The following is a 17,915-nucleotide window of genomic DNA, read 5'->3' as shown; positions in this document are numbered from 1 at the left end:
CATAAAGGCACATGACTGATCATAAGTGTGTAGCTCCATGAAAGCTCACAAAGTGATCTCAGTTCTGTACTCAGTATTTAGTTCAAATATAGAATATTGTCAGGATCAGAAGCCCCTCATGCTCCTTACCATCCCTCCTCCTCAGGGTCATAAGTGCTGTGACGTGTAACAGCATAGAGCACTTGAGGCTGTTTAGCACTGATATAAAGGAAGTAATAGAGCGTGATCTCTTTTGTATTTGGCTTTTGTCATAGTTTCTGTTGTTTGTGAATTTGTTGCTGTATGTTCTTAGCCATCATTCATTGGCATCGCTGTAGAGAGGATTCTATGCATGAATAGGAAACGATATTTTCCTTTTTTTTTTTTACTTAAAAATTTTTTTCTTTCATAGTTTATAGTCAAGCTGGTTTCCATATAACACCCAGTGCTCATCCCAACAAGTGCCCTCCTCCTTGCCCATTTCCTCCCTTCCCCTATCCGCCCACCCCATCAGCCCTTAGTTTGTTCTCAGTATTCAAGAGTCTCTCATGGTTTGCCTCCCTTCCTCTTCCTAACAATATTTCCCCTTCTCCTCCCCCATGATCCTCTGTTAAATTTCTCCTGTTCCACTTATAAGTGAAAACATATTGTATCTCTCTTTCTCCGCCTCACTTATTTCACTGAGCATAACACCCTTGAGTTCTATCCATGTTGCTAAAAATGGCCAGATTTCATTCTTTCTCATTGCCATGTAGTATTCCATTGTATAGATAAACCACATCTTCTATATCCATTCATCAGTTGATAGACATTTAGGCTCTTTCCATGATTTGGCTATTGTTGAAAGTGCTGCTATGAACATTGTGGTACTTGTGCCCTTATGCATCAGCACCCCTGAATCCCTTGGGTAAATTTCTAGCAGTGCTATTTCTGGGTCATACGGGAGTTCTATTGTTAATTTTTTTGAAGAACCTCCACACTGTTTTCCAGAGGGGCTGCACCAGTTTGCATTCCCACCAACAGTGTCGGAGGGTGCCCATTTATCCACATTCTCACCAGTATCTAGAGTCTCCTGATTTTAGCCACTCTGACTGGTGTGAGGTGGTATCTCAGTGTGTTTTTGATTTGTATTTCCTGATGATGAGTGACTCTGAGCATCGTTTCATGTGTCTATTGGCTATCTGGATGTCATGTTTGGAGAAGTGTCTCTTCATGTCTTCTGCCCATTTCTTCACTGGATTGTTTGTTTTTCAGGTGTGGAGTTTCATGAGTTCCTTATAGATTTTGGATACTAGCCCTTTATCTGATATGTCATTTGCAACTATCTTTTCCCATTTCGTCGGTTACCTAATAGTGTCATTTATTGATTGTTTCCTCTGCCGTGCTGAAGCTTATCTTGATGATGCCCCGTAGCTTATTTTTGCTCTTGATTCCCTTGCCTTGGTGATGTGTCAAGTAAGAAATTGCTGCTGTTGAGGCCAAGGAGGTAGTTTCCTCTTTCTCCTCTAAAGTTTTGATGGCTTCCTGTCTCAGGAAAACCTGAGTTTCCTGTCTCAGTTTATTTTTATGTATGGTGTGAGGAAGGAATCTAGTTTCATTCTTCTGCATGTTGCTGCCCAGTTCTCCTAGCACCATCTGTTAAGGAGGCTGTCTTTTTTCCATTGGATACTTTCATGCTTTGTCAAAGATTAATTGGCCATACATCTGTGGGTCCAGTTCTGAGTTCTCTATTCTATTCCATTGGTCTATGTGTCTGTTTTTGTGCCAATATCATAGTGTCTTTGATGATGACAGCTTTGTAGTAGAGGCTGAAGTCTGGGACGGTGATGCCTCCCATTTTGGTTTTCTTCTTCAATATTACTTTGGCTATTTGGGGTCTTTTGTGGTTCCATACAAATTTTAGGATAGTTTGTCCTAGTTTTTAGAAGAATGCTGGTGCAATTTTGATTGGGATTGCATTGAATGTGTAGAATGCTTTGGGTAGTAATGACATTTTAACAACATTTATTCTTCCAATCCATGAGCATGGAACGTTTTTCCATTTCTTTGTGTCTTCTTCAATTTTCTTCATAAGTTTTCTATAATTTTTGTCATACAGATCTTTTATATCTTTGTTTAGGTTTACTCCTAGTTTTATGGCTTTTGTACAATTGTGAATGGGATCAGTTTCTTTCCTTTTTTAAAATTTTTTTATAGTTTTTTTTTTTGAGACAGAGAGAGACAGAGCATGAGTGGGGGAGGGGCAGAGAGAGAGGGAGACACAGAATCTGAACAGGCTCCAGGCTCTGAGTTGTCAGCACAGAGCCCGACCCGGGGCTTGAACCCATGAACCATGAGATCATGACTTGAGACCAGGTCGGATGCTTAACTGACTGAGCCACCCAGGCACCCCTGGGATCAATTTCGTGATTTTTCTTTCTGTTCAACCAATTTCTGTAGGTTGATTTTGTACCCTGCAACTTTGCTGAATTCATAGATCCATTCTAGTAGGCTTCTGGTGGAGTGTCGGGTTTTCTATGTAGAGTATCATGTCGTCTGAGAAAAGTGAAAGTTTGACTTCTTCTTTGCCAATTCTGATGCCTTTTTTCCCCTTTTGTTGTCTGATGGCTGATGCTAGGACTTCCAGCACTATGTTAAACCACATAGTGGTGAGAGTGGACATCCCTGCCGTGTTCCTGATCTCAGGGGGCAAGGTCTCAGTTTTCCCCCATTGTGGATGATGTTAGCCGAGGGCTTTTCATAAATGAATTTTGTGATGTTTAAGTAAGTTCCTTCTATCCCGACTTTCTCGAGGGTCTTTATTAAGAAGAGATGCTGTATTTTGTCAAATGCTTTTTCTTCATGTATTGACAGGGTCATATGGTTTTTATCTTTTCTTTTGTTAATGCGATGTATCACAATGATTGATTTGCAAATATTTAACCAGCCCTGTTATCCAGAAATGAATCCCACTTGATCATGAGGGATATTCTTTTTATGTGCTGTTGGATTCGATTTGCTCATATCTTGTTGAGGATTTTTGCCATTGTATTCATCAAGGATATTGGCTTGTAGTTTTTTTTTGCCAGGTCTGTCTGCTTTGGGAATCAAAGTGATGGTGCTTTGGTAGAATGAGTCTGGAGGTTTTCCTTCCATTTCTACTTTTGGAATAGCTCGAGAAGAATGGGTATTAACTCTGATATAAATGTCTGGTAAAATTCCCCAGGAAGCCATCTGGCCCAGGGCTCTGATTTGTTGGGAGATTTTTGATATCTGATTCAATTTCTACACTTGTTATAGGTCTGCTCACATTTTCTGTCTCTTTCCATGTGAATTTTGGTACAGTGTTTGAGTTTAGGAGTTTGTCCATTTCTCCTAAGTTGTCCAGTTTGTTGGCATACAATTTTTCATAGTATTCCCTGATAATTGCTTGTATTTCTGAGGAGTTGGTTGTAATAAGTCCATTTTCATTCATGATTTTGTCTATTTGGGTGCTCTCTCTTTTCTTTTTGAGAAGCCTGGCTAGAGGTTTATCAATTTTGTTTATTTATTCAGAAAACTAACTCTTGGTTTCACTGACCTGTTCAACTCTTTTTTCGGATTCTCTATTGTTTATTTCTGTCCTGATTTTTATTTTTTTCTTCTGCTCAGTTTGGGGTGCTCTTGCTGCTTTCTTTCTAGTTCATTTAGGTGTGCTGTTAGATTTTTTATTTGTGCTTTTTCTAGTTTCTTGAAATAGGCCTGGATTACAATGTGGTTTCCTCTTAGGACTGCTTTTGATGCATCCCATAGAGTTTGAATTGTTGTTTTTTCATTGTCATTTCTTTCCATATATTTTTAAAATTTTTCCCTAATTGCCTGGTTGGCCCATTCATTCTTTAGTAGGGCGTTCTTTAACCTCCATGTTTTTGGAGGTTTTCCAGGCTTCTTCCTGTGATTTCAAGTTTCATCGCATTGTGATATGAAAGTGTACACAGTATGATCTCAATTCTTTTATATTTTTGAGGGCTGCTTTATGACCCTGTATGTGATCTATCTTGGAGAATGTGCCATGTGCACTTGAGATGAACGTGAATTTCATGGCCTCAGGATGTAGAGTTCTAAATATATCTGTCAAATCCATGTGGTCCAATGTGTCATTCATGTCCATTGTTTCTTCAGTGATTTTCTGTCTAGTTGATCTATCCATTGCTGTAAGTGGAGTATTAAAGTCCCCTGCTATTAGCACGTTCTTATCCATAAGTTTGTTTCTGTTTGTGATTCATTATTTTATGTATTTAGGTGTTCCCATATTCGGTGCACGCACATTTATAATTATTAGCTCTTCCTGATGGATAGACCCTGTAATTATTATATAATGCCCTTCTTCATCCCTTGTTACTGCTTTTACTTTAAAGTCCAGTGTCTGACTCCAGCTTTCTTTTGACTTCCAGTAGCATGAGAGATATTTCTCCATCCCTCACTTTCAATCTGAAGGTATCCTCCAGTCTAAAATGGGTCTCTTGTTGACAGCAAATAGATGGATTTTGTTTTTGTATCCATTCTGCTACCCTATGTCTTTCATTAGAGCATTTAGCCCATTTACATTCAGTATTATTATTGAAAAATATAGGTTTAGAGTCATTGTGTTCCTTGTAGGATTCATGCTTGTGGTGGTGTCCCGAGTACCTTGTGTTCCTTGCAACATTTCCCTCATAAAGCCCCCCTAAGGATTTCCTGTACGGGCTGGTTTAGTGATGACTAATTCTTCCAATTTTTGTTTATTTGGGAAGACTTTTATCTCTCCTATTCTGAATGACAGGCTTGCTGGATAGAGGATTCTTAGCTGCATATTTTTGTCTGTTCATCACATTGAATATTTCCTATCATTCCTTTGTGGCCTGGCAAGTTTCAGTAGATAGGTCTGCAACTACTCTGATAGGTCTCCCTTTGTATGTTAAGGTCCTTTTATCCCTAGCTGCTTTCAGAATTCTCTCTATGTCCTTATAATTTGCCAGTTTCACTATGATATGTCATGCAGAAGATCGTTTCAAATTACGTGTGAGAAGAATTCTCTGTGCTTCTTGGATTTCAATGTTCGTTTCCTTCCCCAGACTGGGGAAGTTCTCTGTATTTCTCTTTCCTGGCTGTCTCTTTTTCCATAATTGTGTCTTATAACTCACCTATTCTCTTCTCTGCCTCTTTAATCCGTGCATTGGCTGCCTCCATTTTATTATGCACCTCACTTATAGCATTTTTAAATTCATCACAACTATTTTTAAGGTCTATAGTCTTTGTAGCAATAGCTTCTCTCATGTCTTCCATGCCTTTTTCAAGCCCAGCGATTAATTTTTTGACTATTGTTCTAAGTTCTTGTTCAGTTATGTTGCTTATATCTGTTTTGAGCATTTCTTTAGCTGACATTTCTTCCTGGAATTTAAAGGAGAGTTCTTTCTTTCGTCATTTTGTCTAGCTTTCTGTCTCTTGTTAGTTTTAAAAGCTTTTATGTGCTCTTCATCTGCGAGTTCGGCTATATTAAAGAAGGCTCATTGACTGTCCAGGGCCAATACGTTCAGGAAGTGTTCTTTTAATAGTGTCCCTTGGTCTCTTTTGTTGAGACTTTGGTTATTTTATTTCCCTACTCGTAATGGTATATGGGACTCTCCGCCATGTGTACTTTGGCTTGTTCCTTGAGGTAGCCCTGGAAAGGAAAATAGACAAGCAAACACACAGGGAACATGAGCTTGCAAATGCACAAACAAATCCAACAAATAAGCAAACCTAAAGGGAACGAGAAAAAAAAAAAAACCTAGAAGAAAAAGGACAATCTAAAAGCATAAAGCCAGTATTCCCAGATACAAATAAAGAGCAGGGTGTATTCAGTGCTGATGGAAGAGCATATACAAAGAGAGAAATGCCAGCGGTGGGGAGAAAGCGAAATTGGAAAATGACCTGGCAGAGAGACTAAGAGGCTTAATGCAGAGAGAGAAAGTAGAGAATATGGTAGGAAGTGTGGAGAAAGAAATGAATAATGTTACTCTGAGAAACTATATAATCTGATTACTCCAGAGAGAGAGAAATAGGAAAGTAACAGTGGAGGTGTAGAATATACATCTAGAGAATGGATTAAATGTGACTGTTGAACCAAACTAATGACCAGAGTGTCCAGTCCATCAGAGGGGAGGGATACAAATGAGACAAGGAAAACATAACTGAATAGAAAGAATTGATCTAGAATTAATCATGTCAGTGCATCCATGTTGGTCTTGTCCTGGGCTCTGGTAAAAAAAAACCAACAACAAAAAAACCAAAAGTCTCTCTAGCCTGTATGGGCATGATTTGGTGTAGGCAGATCTTGCCTTCCCTGCGGTCAGTGGGCTGCTCCCTGAGGTCCTGCCTTGGTGGTTGTGGTGAGAAAAATGACAGTGCCCCAATCCCTTCTTGAATCAAGCATTGCAAATCACTCTTTTGGGTTAGGTCTACCTGTGCCACAGGCGTAGCCAAGTAGGGTCATGTTCTATGTTCCATGCCCCACCTTGTTTCCAGGTCTTAGTCCTCGCACTTTATCGATACCGCCCAAAATATAAACCCACAGGCTGGGTCCTTCCCAGTCATGGATCAAGCCAGGAGAGCCGCGGAGCACTTTCTCCTGGCACCGCCAGGGACCGGAGCACCCAGCCCAACATCAGCACCACAGCAAGACATAGGATAACTCTCCTTCTAGAACTGAGGTTTTTCTCTTCTCAGGGATAGTTCTATGAGCAGTTTCAGCTGCTCTTTCTCTTCCCCTCAACTCTCCGTGGCTCCCCATGAAGGGGGTATCCTCCCCTCCTTCTGTGTCTCCAGGTCCCAGTCTGCTTTTATCTTCCCCAGTTCACACTCATGCACCTATGAGGTTGTCTTCTTAGTGGACTCTGTCTCTTTTCCTCCAAAATTCCTGCGGTCCAGTGTCCTGTGGCTTCAGGCCTTCTCTGTTTGAGAGATTGGGGTGAGTGAAATGTACAGAGCTCCCTACTTCTCTGCCATCTTGCCTCCCTATCACATTTATACCACATTTTATTTCCATGTCACGCTATTGTGAATAGTGATGCTGTAAACACTGTTGTATTCTTTAATATTGAACATCCTTTCATGTTTTTTTAAATTGAGGGTATAATCATCATACACTTATATAACTTTCAAACATACAACATCATAATTCGATATTTGTATACATTACAAAGGGATCACCACAGGAAATGTAGTTGTGATATATCACCATACTTAGTTGCAAACTCCCTACTGTCACAGCAACATTTTATTGTTTGTTTGTTTTTCTACTGGCCATTCTAATGAATGTGTCTCAGTGTGGTCTTTATTTGCATTCCCTCGATGACTCATGGCATTGAATATCATTCATGTGTTTTTGGCCATGTCTGAATATTGCTTTAGAGAAATACCTATTTCTTCCTTTAGCCATTTTTATTTTAAAATTTTTAACGTTTTATTTATTTCTGGGAGAGAGAGATAGAGACAGCGTGAGCAGGGGAGGGTCAGAGAGAGAGAGGGAGATACAGAATCTGAAGCAGGTTCCAGGCTCTGAACTGTTAGCTGACAGCTGTTTCAGATTCTGTAACCCCCCCTCTCTCTCTGACCCTCCCCTGCTCACGCTGTCTCTATCTCTCTCTCCCAGAAATAAATAAAACATTAAAAAAATAAAATAAATTGGGCCTCTGTCTTCTTGAGTTATTCAAGTCCTTTATATCGTGGATAGTACCCTCTGATCAGATGTGTGATTGACACATATTTTCTCCCATCTCCTGAGGTGTCTCTCACTCTCTTGATAGTGTTTTTTTTTTCATGGATAAAGGCTTTTAATAAGGATGAAGTCCTTTTATATATTTTTTTCTCGTTGTTTTTGCTTTTGCTATTGTGTTTAGGAAACCACATCTAGTCCAAGGTTATCAAGATGGACTCTCGTTTCTTCTTTTAAAGTTCATAGATTTACTTTTATATTTTTTGCCATATCTGACCATCTCGTCTCCGTGACGTCATGCCTTTTGTTCCCAGTACTCCCTGTACACCTTTTCCTATCAGATCCCCGTACCCCTTTGATCTTGAATTCCCTGCATACTTTGTCCCTTTTTAATCTTAAACCTGGTCTTGCAGTGTAACTTGCTGTTTTTATTAGTTTGATTTCAATTATTTTTTAACATAATTGATTGTCAAATTGACTTCCATACAACACCCAGTGCTCCTCCCAATGCCCATCACCCACTTTCCCCTCTCCCCCATGCTGCATGAACCCTCAGTTTGATGTCTGTATTTAAGAGTCTCTTGTGGTTTGGCTCCCTCCCTCTCCGTTTTTAACTTTTTTTACCCTTCCCATTCCCCATGGCCTGTTAAGTTTTTCAAGAACCACATATGTGTAAAAACATATGGCATCTACATATGTTTTCACTCATCTGTGAGACAGGAGAAACTTAACAGAGGAACATGGGAAAGGGGAGGGGGAAAAAGATAAGGACAGGGAGGGAGGCAAACTATAAGAGACTTAAATAATGAGAACAAACTGAGGGTTGAGGGGGTTGGCGCAGAGGGAAAAAGCGGTGATGGGAATGAAGGAGGGCACTTGCTGGAATGAGCATTGGGTATTATATGGAAACCAACCTGACAAGGAATGAAAAAAATAAATGAAAAAATAAAAATTAAAAAAAAACCCATATGATATCTGTATTTCTCTGACTGACTTACTACACTTAGCATAATACCCTCCAGTTCCATCCATGTTGTTGCAAATGGCAAGATTTCATTCTTTCTCATTGCCAAGTAGTATTCTATTGTATATAAACCTCATCTTCTTTACCCATTCCTGAGTTGATGGACATTTAGGGTCTTTCCATAATTTGGCTATTGTTCAATGTGCTGCTGTAAACATTGGTGTACATGTGCCCTTATGCATCACTACTCCTGTATCCCTTGGGTAAATTCCAGCAGTGGTATTGCTGGATCACAGGGTTTCTAGTGTTAATTTTTGAGGAATCTCCATACTGTTTTCCAGAGTGGCTGAACCATTTAATTACATTTTGCCTTTTATCTTGCTGCCTTCTCCCTTCCTCCAGCTCTCTATGTCCCACATCCAGACTCTCTGTACCATCTCATTCTAATCTCCCATTTCCTGGGCCTCCATCAAACACACATACACTGTCCCTTTTCCAAGCACTATAGCATTAATCAACTGCCACTGCCTCTATCTAAGGAATTCTCAAAGGGTAAGGAGGTGCACATGTATCAAGCTGACAATGATATCAAATAGAGAAAAGCCAAGAGAGTATATATTTCTAGCAAACTAGCAGATAGGTTACTGTGTAAAACTTCTGTGCAGTTGGGCTTTTGGGGAGTTCTAGAGCACTTCTTGACTCCTACAGTGGCTGCTAGGTTATTGATTTTCACTGTTTTGGTAGTTGCAAGGTGGTTGGTTTGCAAGGCTTCCGTGGAGCTGAAGAGATTGGGTGAGGAAGGGGACAAGGCACGGTGCTACAAGTCTCACTGTGGTTTGACGTGTGGACTTCATCAGCTGCTTTGCGAGGCAGAAATGCCTGGCCTCTAATAAGAGCCTGATAGCTGGGTCAGGACAGCACAGAAAAATTACATCAGTCCACACTATTCACCTAATTTATTCTATGCCTGGAGGAACAACTGGATCTCTCTTCTCTTCTCCTGACATCCATTTAGTTCATATTCTTTCTGTCATCATGTAAATATATTCCTTGGGATCTCCATCTTTCTACACATGACATAGATATTTGCTTTTCTTGGTTTAACCCTCTGCTATCTTGTCTTTCAGTCTACCAGTTCCACAGCCTTTAAAGGCTAACGTTTTCCTAGGAGTTTGTGCTAATTCCCATGAGCTGACACTACCAGGATCTCCTGTGTTGTGAACTTAACCATCTCCATAAAATTAGATATGCTGTCTGTAAGGAAAGACTTCAGACTGAAGCCCTCAGTGAACATTCCCAAAAGAATCTACTTACACAGAAAAACATCTGTGACCTATGTGGATATCGAAAGACATAGTCAGAATGACAGAAGGTTCCAGGAAATACTAGGGCAAAGAGTTGGTACCCTCTTACAATAGACATTTTTCTTCCACTGTCGCTCCAAACTTACTGCTTATGAAGCCTTTTGGATCTCTGCCCTCTTCCTCTGCTGTGCCCTATCCGTTGGTTTTATCCCTCTGCTTGCAATGTCACCAGCATGCTCAAACATCTTATCTTCTTCTCCATATGGATAGAATCAATTGGCTCTCTCAAGTCTTTGTCCTGCCCAAATACCAGAAAATATTGTGATTTAGAGAGTAGTTGAGTTTTGCTTCAGTAGAATCTATTTTTAACGAGTTTTACCTATTTATCTGCCTTCTATCATGGCTGTGTAAATCTGTGACTCTGTCTGTCTCTTTTGAGTCACACCTATGGTTACTTCAGGAACTGTGGGTGTCTGAGATTACCCTGTAACTCTTATAGCTACCAGCAGATGACAAGAGATTCCTAGATTGAAAACAAAGCACTTTATTACTCATGGCCCAGCAGGGAGCATGAACACGCTGATTCCAACTGTTGTGTTGGATCTGTTGAGTGTTCGGATTACACCCGAGGAACCCTGATTGTACTAAATCCCAATCTTTTCCAGGGGATTGCTAGCTCATCTGCTGTACTCTTTGACCCTGAGGAAGACTTTAGCTTTGTTTCCCAGTACACCAAATAAGTCAATCTTGTCTTCTGGTGGGTGACACTGTCCCTATCTCCCTCGGTATTTTTCTAATCACACATAGGGTAACACAGTATAGAAGAAGAGCTGTCCATGCTTCTCAGAGGCATGTACATGTCTCAGAGGCATGTATATACATGAGAAATCCATAGCAGAACTGTGTTCCAGCAATATCCAGCAGTCATTTGTGGACTGTATTAGCTCTTGCCACAATTTCCCATGAATCCATTATTTGTTCAAATGTCTAATTAATCCAACAAAGGCCTAGGGTCAAATCTATACAATTTACATCAAGTAACATTTGATTGAGACTACTATCAACAGGATACTATGTATGAGGATGAGATTAACGCGCATTATTCACCTCCAGTATGCCTATATGGCTCCTACATTCAGCCATCATAAGGAATCCCAAAGAACCATTAGGGTCCACTGTAGAATAACAAGTGGCTACTAAGTTAGATATTGTACTGGAGTGCCTGGGTGAGTCAGTCTGTTGAATGTGTGACTTCAGCTCAGATCATGATCTCATGGTTTGTGGGATCGAGCCCTATGTCAGGCTTTGTGCTGACAGCATAGATTCTCTGTCTCCCTCTCTCTCTCTCTGTCTGTCACTCTCCTACTCTCTGTCACTAATAAATAAATATTGAAAAAATTTAAACTATAAGATGCCATATTGACTTTTCCAATTTGATGAGTGAATAATGAATTGAGAATTGCATAAAATGATACCACTTACTCCTTCTGCTACAATGTGTGTCCCTTATCCAGAAAAGGCAGAGCTTAGATACCGTGGAGTCTCATCTCATGATCAGAAAGGGACTGAAAGTTAAAAAACATTGAGAAATTAGGTAAGTGGAGTTTACCAGCCACCAGCTATGATTATACATAAGAGCAATACAAACATGAAAGATGGAGGAGAGGAATTAAAAAGGTACTCACCAGGACAAGCTCTGCATGGCTCTAGACTCAGCAGAAGATCTGGGGAGAAAGCTAGTCCCCCCTAGAGTTGAATGTGTTGGACCTGCTGTTTCTGCCTGTGCAGGATGAAAACCATGGAGCTACTGGCCCACATCATCACCCCAGTAAGTGAAACTTCAGGGAATACTATAAGTGTTGGATAGGGAGACCCTGAGATTGTATCATAATCATACATAGAACTGTATCCAAAATCTCTTTCCTTTGTGATGTTTTGGCTGCTCGGTTTCCCTGGCACATATAACACATACATAGGAATGATAAGATTTACTATTAGATACATGATCCAGAAGAGGTAAATGGACAAGTCAGTGTACTTTGGAGCTTTGACTTTAAGGTCCTTGCAACAGGAGTTCATGGGGCTAATCACAATGGTCTGGATGACACTCAAGAGGCAGGTGCTGCCAGTGGACATTCCCCTGCCCACTCTCTGAACATAAAAGAGAAGCTTGCATCCAAACTCGTTGAAGAAATCTCACACACCCAAAGTTGCCAATGTCTTGGGGACATCTTTTGAGAGCATCATCAAGGGATTGGCTATAATCAGGTACATGAGAATCAACTCTGTGCGTCTCAGCCTCCCTTTAATGTCATAATGGAAGACATAATGGTGAAGAAGAGCGAAATTGCCCAGGATTCCAACTATAATCTGTGATAAGAAGCTGATTGCTGTTGCCAAATCTCTGAAACCTATCATTCAGTAAGATTTCCTTTACATTATAATGACACTCATTCCCGTGAACAAAAAGTTTCCTTGAAGATTTTGACATCAAGAGTCACTTTGGGTGGTTTGCTCCTTTGGAATTGCCAGAGACTTGTAGAGGCAGGAGTAAATGGAGTGAAGTACCAGAGTATTCTATGGAAAAGTCAACATGAAAGATATATTAGTATAATCTGGAAGAAGCAAAGGTAAGTGGTAGCATGTGGAAAGAACGCTTAATACTAATAGAGCATTTTCAGAAAACTGATACTGGTTACTCACATTGGAAAAAACAATGTGATTCATTACTTACATCATGGAATAAATCACTTCTGAAATTTACTGATTTATATATTAAAGAAAAACTCTGAAGCTTGTCATTGCTTGTGCTGACCAAAATAGCTAGAGATGCTTAAGAGGCCAGTGGCACCGTTGGAAACACCCTGCCAACATTGTGTGGGTAGAAAACAAAGTTACATTCCAAATCATTGAGGAAATGTTCAAGCAAATTCTTTATTGTCTTGTGGATACCTTTAAGGTGAATGGTCATGACTTGGATAGAAATAGGTGTTTGAGAATCACACATGTGGACCTGAGTGTGCAATGAGTTTGAAAAGGAGGTGATGATAAGGAAGAGAAAAAGTGCCTGGAATCCCTCTATGGTCTTTGCTAAGTAGACCATTTCTTTTGGCAAATGTTTGATGCCAGTCAGGTTCCAATAATCAACCGTCATCTTGAGAGCCTTAGGAGCTTCCCTGAGCACACATGGTATGGACTATATTGATCATATCAAATGAAATCCAAGATTTTCACAGAAAAGTCATTAAATTTTTGTTGTTAAGAAGCTTCCCAGAGTTGAAGTTAGAACGTTTCGATAACACTTAGTTTTCATGTATCAGTGCTATCATGGTGTACCACTGATATTTTAATACGTCTTCATATTGCATGAGGTAGGCACTGCCATTACCTTATATTCATTGCAAGGAGAAGTGGAACTTTGGACACAGAGGTCGAGCACTCTGGTAAATTCACATGCAGGTTTGAGGGCAGAGTGGGGACCACAGGCTGGCTGGGCTGTTTGCGAAGACTGTGCTCTAACCACTGCGCTCCACTACCAAACCATGTCAGCTGTGCCTTCACATAGTTCACCTCTCTATTCAGTTCAGTGTTTAGACCTTGCTATTGTGGTTCCTATCTTTTGTAGTTTTTGTATAATTTTGCATGCAACAAGTTTCCATTTGTATTGAAAGACTTATCGTATAGGCCAACAACAATATGATGTTTTAGGATCTTAATAAAGCACAGATCCGGTAATTACAGTGTCATCTTAGAGTAGCCTACCACCCCTCAATTTGGATTTTATCAAACAAGATTATGTCATTCTTAATTTGGCAGCAGAAAGCCTTTTTAGCTGCCCTGATGTAGCACAGATACAGTGGACATTATTGAATAATGTCATTTTGTGCCTAAATCATGATACACAATACACTAATATGTGATAAAATTGTGTGGTTCAGAAACCAAATAATTTCTAATGCTGGTGATATACTCCTCAGTTATTAATCATGAGTTAGTGTAACTATTAGCTATGGATCAGAATGAATAGGTTATCAAATACTGATGTTAGTAGGGGCACCTGGGTGGCTCAGTCGGCTGAGTGTCCCACTTCAGCTTAGGTCATGGTCTCATGTTTCATGGGTTCAAGCCCCACATCAGACTCTGCTGACAGCTCGGAGTCTAGAGCCTGTTTTGGATTCTTGTCTCCCACTCTCTCTGCTCCTCCCCTGCTTGCACTCTGTCTCTCCCTCTCTCTCTCCAAAATAAACATTTTACACATTTTTTTTAATGTTTTATTTATTTCTAGGAGAGAGAGAGAGACAGCGTGAGCAGGAGAGGGTCAGAGAGAGAGGGAGTCACAGACTGAAACAGGCTCCAGGCTNACTCTCTCTGCTCCTCCCCTGCTTGCACTCTGTCTCTCCCTCTCTCCAAAATAAACATTTTACACATTTTTTTAAATGTTTTATTTATTTCTAGGAGAGAGAGAGAGACAGCGTGAGCAGGAGAGGGTCAGAGAGAGAGGGAGTCACAGACTGAAACAGGCTCCAGGCTCTGAGCTGGCAGTCAGCACAGAGCCCGACGCGGGGCTCGAACCCACGAACCGCGAGATCATGACCTAAGTGAAAGTCGGACGCTTAACCGACTAAGCCACCCAGGCGTCCCAAAATAAACATTTTAAAAAGCTGCATAAGGAAAAAAGTTTGAAATTGATGATATAGAAATTTTTAGGAAAATATATTTTAACAATATTGATCACAGATGTGCTAGTAAGTCTAAACAAACAAAATCCATAGAAATAGATGTTGAGGAAATGTCCAACACAAATAAAAGCATCAGGATCAGATAACAGGTAGATTGTATCCATCTTTGAAGCTATTCTAAGTGGGTGGGGTTTGGAGGTGGGGTATGGAATTAGAAGCATCTGGTGGAGATGGGAGTTTAAAATGCAAATTAAGGAGTTAGAAGGTGATGGGGTAAGTTCTTAAGTATGGACAAGACCTAAGGATGAGTTCTCAAGGACAATAGAGATATAGAGTGGATCAGTATGGAGATTCAGGGAATGGAGTTGTGGCCCCTTAGGTATTAATGATTAATTTCCCCAATGATTAATACCCTCATTTACACGGAGTCACACATTACTCATGGGTGGTTTTTCCTTTGAGCCCATGATGCAAAGCTCTTGCTCGTGTGAGATGCCCTACAAAATTAACATTACTGTTATCTCACAAGTAGACATTTGAGTAATCAGCACTCTATCCCTCTCTCACTCCTTTATGGGACTTTTCGGTGGAGGGTGTGCCTGGGGTGTTTCTGGCCCTTGTACCCGGCACTCGGTGGCAGCAAGTGGCTGGCCTGAACTTTCCCCATACTTAGATCTTCAAGAACTTTCATTGTCCAAAAGTGATTCGATGAAGTTGTTCTTCTTCAGTAGACTCTACTTGAAATGTAATACATGCTTTATAGAAGAACAAAAAAATAAAACAGAATTCAAAAATTGTAAGTAATGTTTGTTTCTTGTGTGAAACCATCTGAAAATCATCCTTGTTAACAGGTTTGTGAATATGATCATAATTATGATTATATTTTTATTTTCGTCCTAATGAAGGAGTAAGTTCTTGGTGTTATCCATTGGTTAAATTGCCTTACATGGTAAAAGTGACTTTGTATTCAAGAGTCTCTTATGGTTTGCCTCCCTCCATCTCCTTAACTATTTTTCCCTTCACCTCCCTTCTTAAATACTGAGAACAAATTGAGGGTTGATAGAGGAGAGGGGGAAAGGGGTAATGGGCATGAAGGAGGGCACTCGTTGGGATGAGCACTGAGTGTTATATGGAAACCAACTTGACAATTAACTATAAAAGAAAAAAGTGCCTTTATAGATTTAATTAGGAAACTTTGGATCTGAGTTTAAAACTGGGATATGATCAGGGGCACCTAGGTGGCTCAGTAGGTTAAGCGTCCGACTTTGGTTCAGGTCATGATCTCACGCTTCATGGGTTCAAGCCCCGCGTCAGGCACTGTGTTGACAGCCAGCTCAGATTCTGGAGACTTTTCGGATTCTGTGTCTCCCTCTCTCTCTGACCCTCCCCTGCTCACACGGTCTCTCTCTGTATCTCAGAAATAAATAAAACATTTAAAAAAATAAAAAAAACCTGGGATATGATCCTGGATTATCTCTGTGGGCCAAATTGTCATATGGCCCTGAAAGCATATGTAACAGGAAGGAAGAGATTAGAAACAAGAGGGAGATTCATATTGCTGTTTGTGGCTGTCAGGGCGGAGGGAGCCTCGGGGTGATTGTCCTTGAGAAGGACCCCAGGCAACAATGTGAATCACTGTGGAGGTTAATCTTCTTCAGAGGGTGTAGGTAAGAGCCCAGGAGAGTCAGCACCTACCTTTGGGCTTCCTTGCCTACTACCCTGTGAGAAAATCAATGAGCGACACTTGAAGCATCTGATTTCATGGAAATTCGTTCCAGCAACAAGAAACCTAACAGCCATACCTCATTTTGTTGCATTTTGCTTTATGGCTGCAAAAACTGTAGTTTTTACAAAGTGAAGTTTTGTGGCAATGCTGCCTCAGGTGAGTCATTCAGCATCAGTTTTTCACAGCATTTTCTCCCTTTGTGTTTCCATGTCACATTATGTGAATTGTCACAATAGTTCAGACTTTTCCTCTGTCATTTCTTCTCATAGTTATTTATGTTTAGTAATCTTTGATGTCACTTTTGCAGTTGTTTTGGGGTACCATGAAACATGCCCATGTGAGACAGCAAATGTCATGAATTATCATGGACTGCAGATATTGTGGAAGAAGTAAGAGATCCTCAGTTAGATGTTGAGACTTCGATGATGGGTTGTTGATGGAATCTTGTAATCAAACTTTCCTTACATGATTTTTTTAGTGTTTATTCATTTTTGAGGCAGAGACAGACTGTGTGCAGGGAGGGACAGAGAGAGAGGGAGACACAGAATCTGAAGCAGGCTCCAGGCTCTGAGTTATCATCTGAGAGCCCAATGCAGGGCTTGAACTCAGGAACTACGAGATCATGACCTGAGCCCAAGTCAGCCACTTAACTGACTTGAGACACCCAGGCGCCCCTCTCATGATCAAACTTGAGAGGGGGAGGAGTTGTTCATTCTGCAGGAACAAAGAAAATGTTTTCCTGAAATAGAATTAACTCTGGATGAAGATGCTGTGAGGATTGTAGTAATGACACCAAAAGATTTAGAAGAGTACATAGTCCTAGTTAGTAAAGCAGCATGAGGGTTGTAGAGGATTGGCTCTAGTTCTAAAGGCAGATCTTTTTTTTTTTAATTTTATTATTATTAATTTTTTACAAATAGTTTATTGTCAAGTTGGTTTCCATATAACACTCAGTGCTCATCCCCACAAGTGCCCCTCTCTGTGCCCATCCTCCCCTCCCCCCCCCACATCCATCAGTCCTCAGTTTTTGTCAGCATTCAAGAGTCTCTCATGGTTTGCCTCTCCCCCTTTCCCCCACTATTTCCCCCCTTCTTCTCCCCCATGGTCCTCCGTTAAGTTCCTCCTAATCCTCCTATATGTGCAAACATATGATATTTGTCCTTCTCTGCCTGACTTATTTCGCTCAGCATAACACCCTCAAGGTCCATCCATGTTGCTACGCAAGGCCAGATTTCATTTTTTCTCCTTGCCATGTAGTATTCCATGGTATAGATAAACCACATCTTCTTGATCCATTTGTCCGTTGATGGACACTTAGGCTCTTTCCATGTTTTGGCTATTGTTGAGAGTGCTGCTGTGAACATTGGGGTACATGTGCCCCTATGCATCCGCATTCCTATATCCCTTGGGTAAATTCCTAGCAGTGCTATTGCTGGGTCCTAGGGGAGTTCTATTGTCAATTTTTTGAGGAACCTCCACACTGTTTTCCAGAGGGGCTGCACCAGTTTACATTCCCACCAACAGTGTCGGAGGGTGCCCGTTTCGCCACATCCTCGCCAGCATCTAGAGT

The 17,915-nt window shown here is 40.7% G+C and overlaps 1 pseudogene; it reads right to left on the bottom strand.

Annotated features, from left to right (window-relative positions):
- Positions 1-9,355: 9,355 nt before the first annotated feature.
- LOC144217517 (vomeronasal type-1 receptor 4-like) lies at positions 9,356-12,358 on the bottom strand (annotated as a pseudogene).
- Between the last annotated feature and the right edge of the window lie 5,557 nt (positions 12,359-17,915).

The sequence above is a fragment of the Crocuta crocuta genome, unplaced genomic scaffold (genome assembly GCF_008692635.1).
Source record: "Crocuta crocuta isolate KB4526 unplaced genomic scaffold, BGI_CrCroc_1.0 scaffold334, whole genome shotgun sequence".
Classification (NCBI taxonomy): domain Eukaryota; kingdom Metazoa; phylum Chordata; class Mammalia; order Carnivora; family Hyaenidae; genus Crocuta; species Crocuta crocuta.
Note: the sequence above shows the minus strand (reverse complement) of the source record. Positions and strands in the feature narration are given on the sequence as shown.